This window comes from Stenella coeruleoalba (assembly GCF_951394435.1).
Source record: "Stenella coeruleoalba genome assembly, chromosome: 9".
In the NCBI taxonomy this organism is placed as follows: domain Eukaryota; kingdom Metazoa; phylum Chordata; class Mammalia; order Artiodactyla; family Delphinidae; genus Stenella; species Stenella coeruleoalba.
Window position 1 is genome coordinate 72,032,983 of NC_137155.1, and position 14,328 is coordinate 72,047,310.

Sequence of the window (14,328 nt, forward strand, 5' to 3'; positions counted from 1 at the left end):
TAAAAACAAAAATAAACAAATGGGGCCTAATTAAACTAAAAAGCTTTTGCACAGCAAAGGAAACCATAAACAAAACGAAAAGACAACCCTCAGAATGCGAGAACATATTTGCAAACAAAGCAATTGACAAGGGATTAATCTCCAAAATATACAAACAGCTCATGCAGCTCAATATCAAAAAAACAAATAACCCAATCAAAAAATGGGTGGAAGATCTAAATAGACATTTCTCCAAAGACATACAGATGGCTAAAAAAAAGATGCTCAACATCACAAATTATTAGAGAAATGCAAATCAAAACTACAATGAGGTATCACCTCACACCATCATTAAAAAATCTACAAACAGTAAATGCTGGAGAGGGTGTGGAGAAAAGGGCACCCTCCTACACTGTTGGTGGGAATGTAAATTGGTGCAGCCACTATGGAGAACAGTATGGAGGTTCCTTAAAAAACTAAAAATAGAGCTACCATATGATCTAGCAATCCCACTCCTAGGCATATATCTGGAGAAAACCATAATTCGAAAAGATACATGCACCCCAATGTTCACAGCAGCACGATTTACAATAGCTAAGACATGGAAGCAACCTAAATGTCCATCAACAGAGGAATGGATAAAGAAGATGTGATACATATATACAATGGAATATTACTCAGCCATAAAAAAGAATGAAATAATGCCATTTACAGTGACATGGATGGAACTAGAGATTGTCATACTGGGTGAAGTAAGTCAGTCAGAGAAAGATAAATATCATATGATAATGTTTATATGTGGAATCTAAAAAGAGGGGACAAATGAACTTACCTACTAAATGGAAACAGAGTTACAGATATAGAAAACAAACTTATGGTTACCAGGGGTTAAGCGGGGGGTGGGGGGTGTAAATTGGGAGATTAGGATTGACATATACACACTACAATATATAAAATAGATAACTAATATCGACCTACTTTTTAACATAGGGAACTCTACTCAATAGTCTGTAATGGCCTATATAGGAAAAGAATCTAAAAAAAGAGTGGATATATGTATATGTATAACTGATTCACTTTGTTGTACACCTGAAACTAACACAACATTGTAAATCAACTACACTCCAATAAAAATTTTTTAAAAAAGAGAGAGATGCACAGGAACAGAGTCTGTGTAAAAGAAGAAAGAGAAGAAGTAGAGGAGGAGAAGGAGAGATTATATTTGCTAAAGGTTGGTTATTTTCAAAAAGTGACCTTCAATGGGAAGATTAGGAATCAAGACAATCCAGACAGACAGAAGAACATGGAGGTAACACATATGGCTTAAAAAAAAAAAAATGACCTGTGGACCTATTATTACTGGAGACATCAGACAAGTTATTTAGAAAGAACAGCTAGCAAGAGGCAATGTAGGCTTATGAAGGACAACAGACACATCAGTCTAGAAGTCTAAGATGAACCTCTAAATCAATCGAATTTTCTATGACACTTATAACTAACAGGGGGTAAAACAAACCATGAGATATCATGGAATTACTGTGGCACATCATTTTGCAAAATATTCAATAGTTACTGGTTTCTATTATTGCAAGAACATTTCCCTTTGTTACATACAACCAGCAAAATTATTACCAGTGTCTGGGTTTACAAATCTCAAACTCTCTATAGAAGGCATTTTCCTAAACTTCAGAGAAATGTGAGCCAATCGAAAAGTGACCCCCTTAGGGTTTCCCTGGTGGCGCAGTGGTTGAGAGTCCGCCTGCCGATGCAGGGGACACGGGTTCGTGCCCCGGTCCGGGAGCATCCCACATGCCGCGGAGCGGCTGGACCCGTGAGCCACGGCTGCTGAGCCTGCGCATCCGGAGCCTGTGCTCTGCAACGGGAGAGGCCACAACAGTGAGAGGCCCGCGTACCGCAAAAAAAAAAAAAAAAAAAGTGATACCCTTAAGCTATAGCCCAGCATTTACTGCCAGAGAAGCCAAACAGGGACCTATATTCCCTGGCAGTTCCAAAGGACAGTTCCAAAGTCAGTTGCTCAGGTTGGTTGGGGGTCAGGCCCCAGGGAAACAGGAAGAAGGTAGAGAGGCATAATGTGGGTTGTGCATGCCAAAGAAGCCACAGGGCAGTCCGGAAGCAAAGAAGAAGAGTTAAGGCTGATGTCAGTCTACATCTTGAAGTCAATGCAGCCAGGAGCCAGCTCCAATAACTACTGAGAACTTCTGAGAGTACTAATGTTTTCATAGCTCAGAACTATGGATCACTGCTCAGTTAGAATCTCGAGAAATTTTAAAGAACTCTGACATTTCTGGGGCTTCCCTGGTGGCGCTGTGGTTGAGAGTCCACCTGCTGATGAAGGGGACATGGGTTTGTGCCCCGGTCCGGGAAGATCCCACATGCCGCGGAGCTGCTAGGCCCGTGAGCCATGGCTGCTGAGCCTGCGCGTCCGGAGCCTGTGCTCCGCAACGGGAGAGGCCACAACAGTGAGAGGCCTGTGTACCGCAAAAAAAAAGAATCCGCCTGCCAATGCAGGGGACACAGGTTCGAGCCCTGGTCTGGGAAGATCCCACATGCTGTGGAGCAACTGAGCCCGTGTGCCACAACTACTGAGCCTGTGCTCTAGAGCCCATGAGCCACAACTACTGAGTCCATGTGCCACAACTACTGAAGCCCACACCTAGAGCCTATGCTCAGCAACCAGAGAAGCCACCACAATGAGAAGCCCGCGCACTGCAAGGAAAAATAGCCCCCCGCGCGCCGCAACTAGAGAAAGCCCGCCTGCGGCAACAAAGACCCAACACAGCCACTAATTAATTAATTAATTATAAAAGAAAAACTCTGACTTTTCTGACTGCCACTACCGACAGTCAGGAGTGTACACTCAGTGTGGTAAAGACCCCACTACAATGTTTATCTAGAAACTGCCTACTTTTTCTCTGGGACAGTGCTATCTTCCTCTGGTGAGTCGAATTAGGAGGGCATAGGCTAAGCTTCAATAGGCACCTAAAATACAGTACCTTAAACAAGGTAGTTTATTTTGTGTTCATATAATTGTACAGAGATAAAACGTCTCAGGACTGGTATAAGTGATCTGCCACTCTCAACAGGGGGTTTCCATCTCTGGGCCAATGTTCCTGTCCCATTTCCTTCATCTTCTATTGGCACACATCACTTTCTCTCCCATCCCTTTGGTCAGAAATAAGTCTGTGAGGGAAACTGGGAAACATAATGCCTAGCCAAGCAGCCACGCCCCCTGCTGAAACTCAGAGTTTCTTTTAATAAAGAAGGGGAGAATGCATCTTGGTGACATCTAGGAGACTCTGCCATAGGGAACTTGACAAAGTGTTACAAATGTGAGATTTGAGAGGAAGAGATTTATGGGGTTTTCTCCCATTTTATAGATGAAGAAACTAAAATACAGTTCTATGAAAGCTTTTAACTTATTCGGAAATATCTGGAAAATCAGTGAGTGACTTTCCTTGCTATCATTCACTATAAAAATTCCATGTTCATGTACTTGTTTTCCTTAAGTATTTATATCCTTTGTAATTACACAAAATATTGCTGAAAATAGTTTTGTTCTTCCATAAAGTAGTGTAACAATTATTTGTGGCCCAGGAGTCTGAAGACTAAGAATTATAGAATATACCATGTAAAACTTAGCTATAATTGAGCTCTCTATTTCTTCTACTAAAGAAGAGATGCATTTTAATAAACATCTGCAGACCATATCCTTAAAGGAAAGCCCCTTTGACTGAGAAAGATTGAGAAAGATGTATGCTATCTATTTCACCCAAAATTATCTCTCCCATTAACAAACAGATGCATATAAGTCCCCAGCTAGAGATTATTTTAAAATCTTGAATCTTATTTAAAATTAAATATACAAAAAAAGAGTCACATAAACTAATTAAAAACTTCTATGCAATTTGTAATATGAGTAATACTGTACCATAATTGCCTACAGTGGCGATAGGCATTTTACACATATTACCTGTAATTCTTACAGCACCTTAAGGAAAATAACATGATCCCCGTTTTAAATCTTAGAAATAGATGGTTAAAAAATTTAAGTATCTTACCCAAGATCACACAGGTAGTAAGTGACCGAGCCAGAAGGTCATTTGAGGTCTTTCAGTATTTATGTCACATTTGCATAGGACATGTTAAAGTAGCATTTTGTGTTGGCACTGCTGTTGAATCAAAGATTAAGTTGTGCTCCATGGACTATTTAAGTCAGACAATGAGCTTCTGGAAAGTGCCAGCACTTGAAATAACCATCACTTTCATTTTAAAAGTTTCCTTTCCCTGAATTTCCTTTGATTTTTACTCCATTGCTATTTCCTTTCATATTTTGTTTAAGTATCTGGAGAAAAAAATCTAAGAAATGTTCACTACAGAGTTAGAAATTTCTCTTTTTAAGATATTAATATCAAATAAAGACCTTGGCTGATAGATATAAGAGACTGAACCAACACCTAACTTCATTATGGTTATTTGTGACTTGTTCATTCAATGGACCTAAATTGAAAGAAGAACATTATCCAGAATGTCCATCATTAGGTTATATGCACTAACCTCTACCGTCTATAAGTGCAATTAGTTCTCTTCCTTTTTCTATTTTCAGTGCAATTCCCATTTGGAAGTTTGGTTCAATTATGGCAATCAGAGAATTCATCTTACTTGTGGAAATAAATAAAACAAGAAAATACCCTGAAAACCACACTTTCTTCAGGAAGTCACTCTATTTTCATAAAGTAAAATCTACAGTGGAATTTACTCCCTTTCTCCTTTTTTATTTTTATTTTATTTTTTTACTATTAAGACATGGGCAATTGGTATTCTTCACTTCTCTATTCTTGTTAATGTAGTTCCTCTTTATTCTACTTGGGTGAAAATAAAACTAATAACTGTCTTGGTTCTTGTTAGAAAGTCCCTGGGCAGTGGCGAGACAGATATTGGAATTAAACTGCTGACTCACTCTCATATGACTGCACTGTAAAGTCCTAGAACTTAGGGGATCTAGAAGAAAAATTCTGTATCAAATACACTACATAGTCACAAGAGAGAAGCAAATTTAGAGTTGAATAGACTATGGCTAGATGGAACTTCCATGGGTGACACAATAAGACTGAACTGCTTATTATAAAACCTAAGGTTCTGTTGAACCTTTTGTGGATTGAGTGGACAACTTGTTACAGGTCATTTGAGGGGAAGACTGGAGGGAAAGTTGCCCATGAAATCTACACTGCCTTAAAAGGCTTAAAAGGCTAAGGAATAGTATTGAGTATGAATACACCAACCCCAATACCATTACTATACATTTGCCTAAATGCAGTAAGAGTAAAAAATGGCTTCTATGAAGGCATGGTATAAATCAGTTTCCTAAGCTGTTGGCCATCTCTTATGCTATCCTCATGAACAAGATGATCAAAAATCAGCTGACTTATGGCTGACTGAAGAAGGTTGATATCACTCTGAAGTAGAGGCACTAGTAGAATGCAGCAGATTCCACACAAGTCAAACTTTTAATCAGCTATTTGGAGGAATGTTTAAGGCATGCTCTTCTGACTCTTGCCCATTTGCCCCACCCCAGGTTATTCTCTGCCCTGCTTTGCCATGTTCTGTGCCCAGGAGCAGAGGCTGATTTACTGTTGAGCTAATGAAGCTTCCTCTTCAGGGCCCCTCAGGTATTGCCCCTTCCAAGCATTGTGCCTAAGATAATTTTGAATTATTTTTCTCGTAGAGTACCTCCTAATTGTATAAGCTTCATTGCCACATGACTTGTATCCAACCCTACCCAGGAGGCTAAATCCTAAAGACTGTCAACTGATACTGCAGGCAGAAGAATGGCTCCTCCCAAAGACGTCCACATCCTAATCCCTGGATCTTGTGAATATGTTGACTTATATAGCAAAAGAGGTCAGAGTGATGCGATATGAGGACTCAATCTGCCGTTGCTGGCTTTAAGATAGAGGAAGGGAGCCATGAGCTAAAGAATGTGGATGGCATCTAGAAGCTGGAAAAAGCAAGGAAATGGATCCTCCACTAGAGCCTCCAGAATGGAACAAGCCCTGCTGATACCTTGCTTTTAACCCAGTGAGACCTCTGTATGACTTCTGGCCTCCAGAATTATAAGATAATAAATTTGAATTGGTTTAAGCCATGAAGTTTGTAGTAATTTTTACAGCAGTAATAGGAAACTTATACACCTGGCTTCTGGTTGGATGTGGCTAACGGGAATCATCTGAAGAAGAGTGGCAACTGAGAAGAGAAAGTGGTTGGCATATTTCCTTCCTCTTCTCTACCTGTTCTGAAACCAATGTCCTGGCAGGGCACTCATATCTCTACAGCTAGAATTACTGCCGTGGGCCCCTCCTTCACTGGTCCACCTCAGTGGGACCCTGGGGCACAATACATCTTCTTGTCCCTTCAAGCTTAGGGTTGGTAAGCATTTTTACATCTTGCCTGTTTCCTTATTCCACCCACAATTTCATACATGGTACCTGTAGTGTGTTGAATAGTGTTGCTCAAAAATTCATGTCTGGGCTTCCCTGGTGGTGCAGTGGTTGAGGGTCCGCCTGCCGATGCAGGGTACATGGGTTCGTGCCCCGGTCCAGGAAGATCTCACATGCCGTGGAGCGGCTGGGCCCGTGAGCCATGGCCACTGAGTCTGCGTGTCTGGAGCCTGTGCTCCGCAACGAAGGAAAAAAAAAAAAAAAATTCATGTCTACCCAGAACCTCAGAATGTGACCTTATTTGGACACAGGCTTTTTGCAGATGTAGTTAAAGATCTTGAGATAAAATCATCCTGGACTTAGGGTGAGCCTTAAATCCAATGACCTTATATAAAGAGGAGAGGACACAAAAAGATACACAAAGAAGAGGCTATGTGAAGATACCTTTTGAAGCCAATGAATGTCAAGGATTGCTGGCAGACACTAGAAGCTAGGAGAGAAGTATGGACAGTTTTTTCCCTTCAGAGGCTCTAGAAGGAACCAAATCTGCCAACACCTTGATTTTGGACTTTTGGCCTCCTTAACATTTGCTTTAAGCCACTGAGTTTGTGGTAATTTGTTATGGTAGCCCTGGGAAACTAATACAATACCTTTGTTAAACTCTTTTGAACCATCTGAGTCGGCTTCTGTTTTCTGTCGGGACCCTGGCTGACAGAGACCTATGCTTATTACACTTATAAAAGATGGGAAGATGGAAGAATGGTTAAAACCCTGGATTACATAGCCAAAATTAAAAATTATCTCACAGTCTAATGAATGTAAGGGGCCATAACCAAAAATATAAACTATAACAGCCTTATACTCAGGCTCAAAAAATCAGCTGCCATTTATTGCCCATGTAGCCTTAGCAAATTACTTGGTATTCCTGACTCTAAATATTATCATGTTTAAAATGGAGTTAACAGAACTTGCTTTTCTTATCTGATGGTGTTCTAAGAGTAAGAGGAAATAATAGAATACAAGGAAATTATAGCAGCCATACGATCTGGTCTAGACCTGACTTTGTCACCAACAAGGCGTGCAATCTTATTTCAATTAATTAACCCCTGTGATCTCTAGTTCCCTCATCTCTAATGTGAGGAACTTGGACTAGATGATCTGCAAGTAGATCATTTTGTGATAACATTCTCTAGTTTGGTTGATTGGGAAGATATGTAAAAATAGCCATTCTCATGAAAAAGACCAAGGGGATTTTTGGTAGTTGGTCACAAGCTCAAAAGTAACCAATTAAGTCATGTGGGTGCTAAAAAATTAATTAATTAGTTAAAAAGAAAGAAAAGAAAAAAAACATAGACTTAATCTATGCTAGAAATATCTATCTAAAAGGGGATGAGAGTCCTACTGAGCTGTGTTATGTGGTCAGTTATAAACATCAAATTTGTAAAGGAACATTAACAATGGCAGGGTTATTATTACCAAGGCAGGGTTATCAGAATGGTTTGGCATGTGAAAAATATCACATATATATATGATTTAATTAGCAAAAAATACACATCCTGGAGAAGGGAAGGTTTAAGACGGTAATAAACAGGGAAGACTAAGGCCAAAGTGGACCAAAGGTAATTTTAGAAGCATTATCAGGAAAAGAACAATAATAATTGGAACTATCAAACAGTGGAATGGTAATGTTGGACGCAGTACTATTCAAAGCTAAGGCTAGGTAGCATTTTAGGGTTCCAATCAACCTACGAATGGTTTGTTAAAGTTGTCTTGTACCGGCTCACAAGAGATAATTGCTAGCAACTCTTCCAAACTCCATGTTCACTGACATCATTTCAGTAGGTTGAGACTGGCCATCAGGGTAGTATTTACACCAAAAATATCAGCAAACACTGAAAACAAGGGTCTTTGTTTTCCCCCAAGACCTGGTGGCTAAACATTTACTATCACACTACTACGTATTATAGAATTCCAGCATTGAATAGTTCAACATTTGCAATTTTACTCCCAATTCTATGAGTCTAAGATTCTATTTGGCATGATTTAGTGGAGGGAAAAATCAAGAGAGAAGACTCTAAGTGAAGTTAAAATGCCTTCAGAGTGGGACCTCTGGACTCAGCTTCCTGGTTCTACATACTCATATTCTTCCTTTGATACTCATATTCTACATACTCATATTCTTCTTTCCTTCCTTCCTCTTCCACCCACTTTGATTATTCCCTCCCTATCAGCTTTCTTTACCTTTTTTGTTACGAAAACTAAGAGAGATCTGACAGAGACACATAATAAAGACCTTCAAACAGGTGAAGGGTTGTTATGCAGAAAAGAGATAAGGCTATTATTATTATGGTATCTTTTATCAGCAGAGGTATTATGGTATGATTTAAACAACAACAACATCAACAACTATATATGGATTAACACCATTCATTAGCTGGCATTGATTATCTACACACGTGAAAGAAGTTACTTAATATCCCCTGGATTCTGTTTCTCATCTCTGAAGTAGGACTTACAACACCTAAATGAAAGGTTTGGAAGGTTCTATATGATATAATGAAACAAAAATATTTTGTCAAGTACTATGCAAATAAGAATTATTATTGTTAATATATATCACTAAGTTTTATTTACATCCCAGTTTAAAATTGTATTTATTCTGTGATTTTAACAAAAGCAAGAATTAGCTACACATCCTTCCCCCTTAACCCCCATCCACATCTTCTATCTGAATGTGATGCAAAAGCAAAACAATGCAATCCAGGCCTTGCCATTCCCCATGTAACAGCAGCAGCAACGACTGCAAACAGATCTTCTTCTGTGACTTTGCCCATCTCTTCAGCACTGCAGTAGGGACCTATAATATCAAGGGTTTCTCAGAGCCTTGCTCATGTGGAGTATTTCCTTCCTCAGTATGTTCTAAGAAATAAATAAATAAATTTTTGAAAATAAAAGCATTTTGAAAAACCTCACATTGTATTTTCCCTTGTATTAATCCTATTTTTCTCCTTCTTTTAAAAGCCATTCCTTCTACCACTAAGGCTAAGGCACAGAGTTCAATGTCCTAGAAAAAGAACGTGATAAAAGCCTGGAACAAAGAGGTCATTGTTTCTCTTTGAAGCTCGAAGCTTCAATTTTTGAGTCCACAGCAAGAGAATACTCTTGAAAGTCAGGCTTTGTTGAGAGAGTAAAGAATGTTCTAAAATCTAAATCTGAAGTTTGCCTTTGCATATCAAGCTTAGAGGTCTGAATATATAATTTTTTATAAGGTATGAGTAGAGAAGAATTAGGATAGCACATAATATCCTGGAGCTCATGTCCGCCTATCAGTTTCAAATGAACGATTGGGAAAGAGAATGTTGGGGGTGAGGATAGGAGATGGGATGAGAGATGCAGGGAGTAAGCAGAGAAAGTCAGATGAGACAAGTCCAGGGTAAGGAAGCTGCAAGTACCTGAAAAGGGCCTCAACCCAGTGGTTTATAGAAATTCCAAATAAGTTGAGAATGAATCTGAGAGCAACTGAGCTGATACTCCAGTTTACCGTGGGGAACCCTACATCAGCAGGGCCAGAGAAAAGGGTCTAGGTACATGGGGCTGGGCATTCCTGCATCATCCCCTTGCCTCCTGAGTAACAGAGAAGTGATCCAGAAGTTCCCATGTGGGGTGGAAAGTAGATGAAGTGAGCTTACCTGAGGGGTCTGGATGAGTAGGAAATTATCTTATACCACACAGCTTTCAGGCTAAATACCCATGTAAGGGATTGAACTGGAATCATAGCTGGACCTTCAGGGACACATATAGTGGGAAGGAGTTGTAGCAAAATTTGCCACCCCAAAATGTCTCTTTGGCATGTGGATTATTTCGTGATGACAACAATCAAGGCCAAAAGACTCAGGAAGAAACTCTGACCTTCCCCCTAACTGCCTAAGGAATGTAGACGGGGACCTGCTCCAGGAAGGGAGCTGTCACCATAGAAAACTATGGTATGAACTAGGTGCGTAGACAGGGAGGAAACTAGCAAAGTCTGTTTGTTAAAATTTCTCTCTGTGTCTCTGCATGGCCTAGCAATATCTGTTTACCAAACATTTGTTTTTCCATCTCCATGTCAAGTGCCTTCTTCCCCTTTGAGGTCCCAAACCACTTCCCTCAATATCCTCTTTTGTCTTTAGCTGAAGGTGGTATTTAAGGTGAGAATTTTTGGTGGGTTAGATTTTCTGGGTCTCTTGTATGTATACATGTTATTAAACTTTTGTGTGATTTGCTCCTGTTAATCGGCCTCATGTCGATTTAATTCTTAGACCAACCATAAGAACTTAGAAGGGTGGAGGAAAATTTCTTCCTCTCCGACAGAGTCAGGACAGGATTTGGTCAGATGGCGGAGGGGAACAAGTTTAATCTCACACCATATCAATGCCAAGAGAAGAGAACACAAGTTACACCACCTGAGGACACATAAGAAGAGGCAGTGGATGTGGAGAGCCCAGTGAAGGCTCTAGTGAACCCTAAGTTACATAGTTATGTGTCAACAAAAGACTGATGTGATTTAAGTTATGAGAGTGTAATTTGATGCCCAAAGAACCCAACCCAAGGTCCATGGGAGCCACAGATTGAGACAAAGTACAAAGCAAATATTCTTCCTTGGCTCTGATGTGAGTTTTGTAAAACAAAGTAGAAGATAATATATAAAAGACTGAGATTAACAAAAGAGACACTGAATTTAACCAAAAGAGACTATTTTAAAACAAAAGAGCATGAGCTGTTTAATTTATATTTATGCCTATCCCCCAAGTCTCCCAGTAGCAAAGATGGGGGTTTGTAAGCAAGACAACATAAAAATAAAGAAAGTAAAGAAAGGTTACTTGGTTTTTCTTGCACATCTGAATGGCAAAGCATACATTTTAACTTCCCATAATCATTCCTAGTCATTACTTTGAGGAAAGGTACTTTGGGTAATAGGTCATCTAATAAAGGGACCAGCAAACACAGTTCTTGCTGTGAAAGTGTTAAAAAGGAAATTCTAATTGAAGGATCTGCATTCATTGTCTCTTATGACTGCAGCCAGTCCCCCTAGAGTCTGGGCAGTGATGAATGTCAATGTCCATTAGACTGAAGCCCAGAGTATCAGACCCAGGTGAATCCAGGGAGTGATGGCCATTCCTGTGGAAAGTGGTGGTTTTTCCAAGAGAAAATAGTAGAGTTATGAATGAAGAGTGTCAAAGAAGGAGCGTGTGAAGCTAGAAGGGAGACACAACTGGCCGGTAATCTTTAGAAAGTGGAACAGAAGTCATCCATAAAGTCCCATCCCCGTGAAGCCCTAAGTATTTAGGTTCCTTAACATGTGGGATTCAAGAGAAACTTCAAGTTAACTAAGACTTTAAGCTTGGTCCTTTCAACCTTGTAATTCCTTTCTAAAATTGCCTTTATCCTAAAGAAGTCACATACTCTTAGAAAACCGTATGTGATGGTTTTGTGGAAGATAAAGGAATAGGACAGCCAAGAGGTTCCATGGATCCAATGGAAAGAGTGTTAATATATTGGGGTAAATATACCTCAGAATCCCAAAGGGGGAAGAGAACTACCAGAGTCCAAAGGGAAACTGGCAATGGAGGAGGACCCCTGGGATTTGAAAAATACTCCAGAAGGACATGCAGATGAAAAACTTTGCAGTCAAATCCTCTAGCAACCCTCAGGTTACTTAAGGGACAGAAGGGGCCTAGTGAACTGCAAGTTACATAGTTATGTATCATCAGAAGACTAATGTGGTTTATGTTACAAGAGGGATTATGGATGATTTTGCTTTCTTTCCTTTATTTTCTAGAGTTTACATACTCACATAAATACTATTTATCCAATGCTTAGAACATACCAGGCATTCTTCATCAGTGAGCAAAAGAGGCAAAAATCAATCCCTGCCTTTTTAAAAAATAAATACAATGTGAGATTAGATTATAAATAGAAAAAGACAACTCTGAATATTTTCAAGCTCAGCAGGAAGATATCTCTCCCTCTCCCTCTCACATATTTATATATATATATGCTTTTCCTATTTATTCCCCCAGGGTCCTTTCACATTATGACTAACTCTTCATTTCACTCATAGGTTTATCTGAATTGCTTAAAGTTCATTGAGCAAAAAAAAGATCAGTATTCATAAACAATCTATCAGATCCTTAAGCCTTTGGTAAATTTAATTCAAATAAAATTGTAGAAAATGAGTCATGATGCTTAGATTAAAACCTGGTTAATCAAACTTATTTTCACATTCTACCATACGCACTGCATTACCACCACCAGAATACACACATACACCAATAATGTTAAAATTAATATAAATTTAAAAAATTATTTGCAATTCAAGTATATTTGTTAAAATAATTATTAGAGGTTTATATGAACGTTCAATGAGGTAAAAGGGAAATTGTCTATTGCAGAATAATGAAAAATATTCCACTTATTCCATTAGGTGGCAGCAAAACACTTCAAAAGCCTTTGTCTTTAAGTGCCTTCATAGCAGGTTTGACAGGTTAGACTGCACACAGAAATAAACATGTTCAATTGTTACCTCTCAGCAGAAGGGGCTCCATAAACATCAAGATTAACAGTGTATTGAATTTAAAGGCTTAATGGTTAGAGAAAATTACCTTTCAAATTTAAAAAAATTCAGAGTTTCTTTTTCAATTCAATCCAAAGACTTTGTCGATGATATGTGCCAATAATACTCTAGGAGTTTTCTATTTTTATGAAGTTGGTTCCAGTGGGAAGAACTCAACATGGAATCGATAAATACCAGCAACATCAAAAATATTAGGCTGCAACCTTCATCTCCTCTATCACCAGTCCTGTGTCATCTGAGTGAAATTACCCTCTTTCTAAAAAGGTACTTCTTAACTAGAAATTCAAGCTTGAATCATTATAACACACGTTGTCAAAATTGCTTGTCTAAGATTTCCTGAATAAAATAAAGATATCCACTTCCTTCATCCCCAAATTCAGCTGTTCTATAGGGCCCACGTCCATCCCTGAAGTTCTGGTATGGGATGCCGGTCTTGCCCCTGCCTACATTAATATCTTGGGGTATAGCAGAAAAAGGTCCAAATAGAGTCAGAAATATACCAAGTACAAGGACTCAAAGTACCTATAGAGTGAAAGACTTAATTCCTTAAGGAACTGCCAAACCGTTTTCCAGAGTTATGTACTTTTACACACTAGTGAGCAATACGTGAGGGTTCCAGTCATTCTACAGCCTCACCAACATTTAATATTGTCAGTATTTCTCATTTTGCCCATTCTAATGTGTATAAAGTGGTATCATCCTAAGTTTTCTAATGCTATATATATATATATATATATATATATATATATATACATATAAATATTCTTTTTTTTCTTTGCGGTACGCGGGCCTCTCACTGTTGTGGCCTCTCCCTTTGCGGAGCACAGGCTCTGGACTCGCCGGCTCAGCGGCCATGGCCCACGGGCCCAGCCGCTCCGCGGCATGTGGGATCTTCCCAGACCGGGGCACGAACCCGTGTCCCCTGCATCAGCAGGCGGACTCTCAACCACTGCGCCACCAGGGAAGCCCTCTAATGCTATTTTTTTTTTAACATCTTTATTGGAGTATAATTGCTTTACAACGGTGTGTTAGTTTCTGCTTTATAACAAAGGGAATCAGCTATACATATACATATGTACCCATATCTCCTCCCTCTTGCATCTCCCTCCCACCCTCCTTATCCCACCCCTCCAGGTGGTCACAAAGCACCAAGCTGATCTCCCTGTACTATGCAGCTGCTTCCCTCTAGCTATCTATTTCACACTTGGTAGTGTATATAAGTCCATGCCACTCTCTCACTTCATCTCAGCTTACCCTTCCCCCTCCCCGTGTCCTCAAGTC

At 39.4% G+C, this 14,328-nt stretch overlaps 1 protein-coding gene across 6 annotated transcripts in view; it reads right to left on the bottom strand.

The window, feature by feature from the left end:
• The window catches only part of TFEC (transcription factor EC), a 667,358-nt gene that overhangs the window by 203,313 nt on the left and 449,717 nt on the right, over positions 1-14,328 (bottom strand). The window lies entirely within an intron of this gene.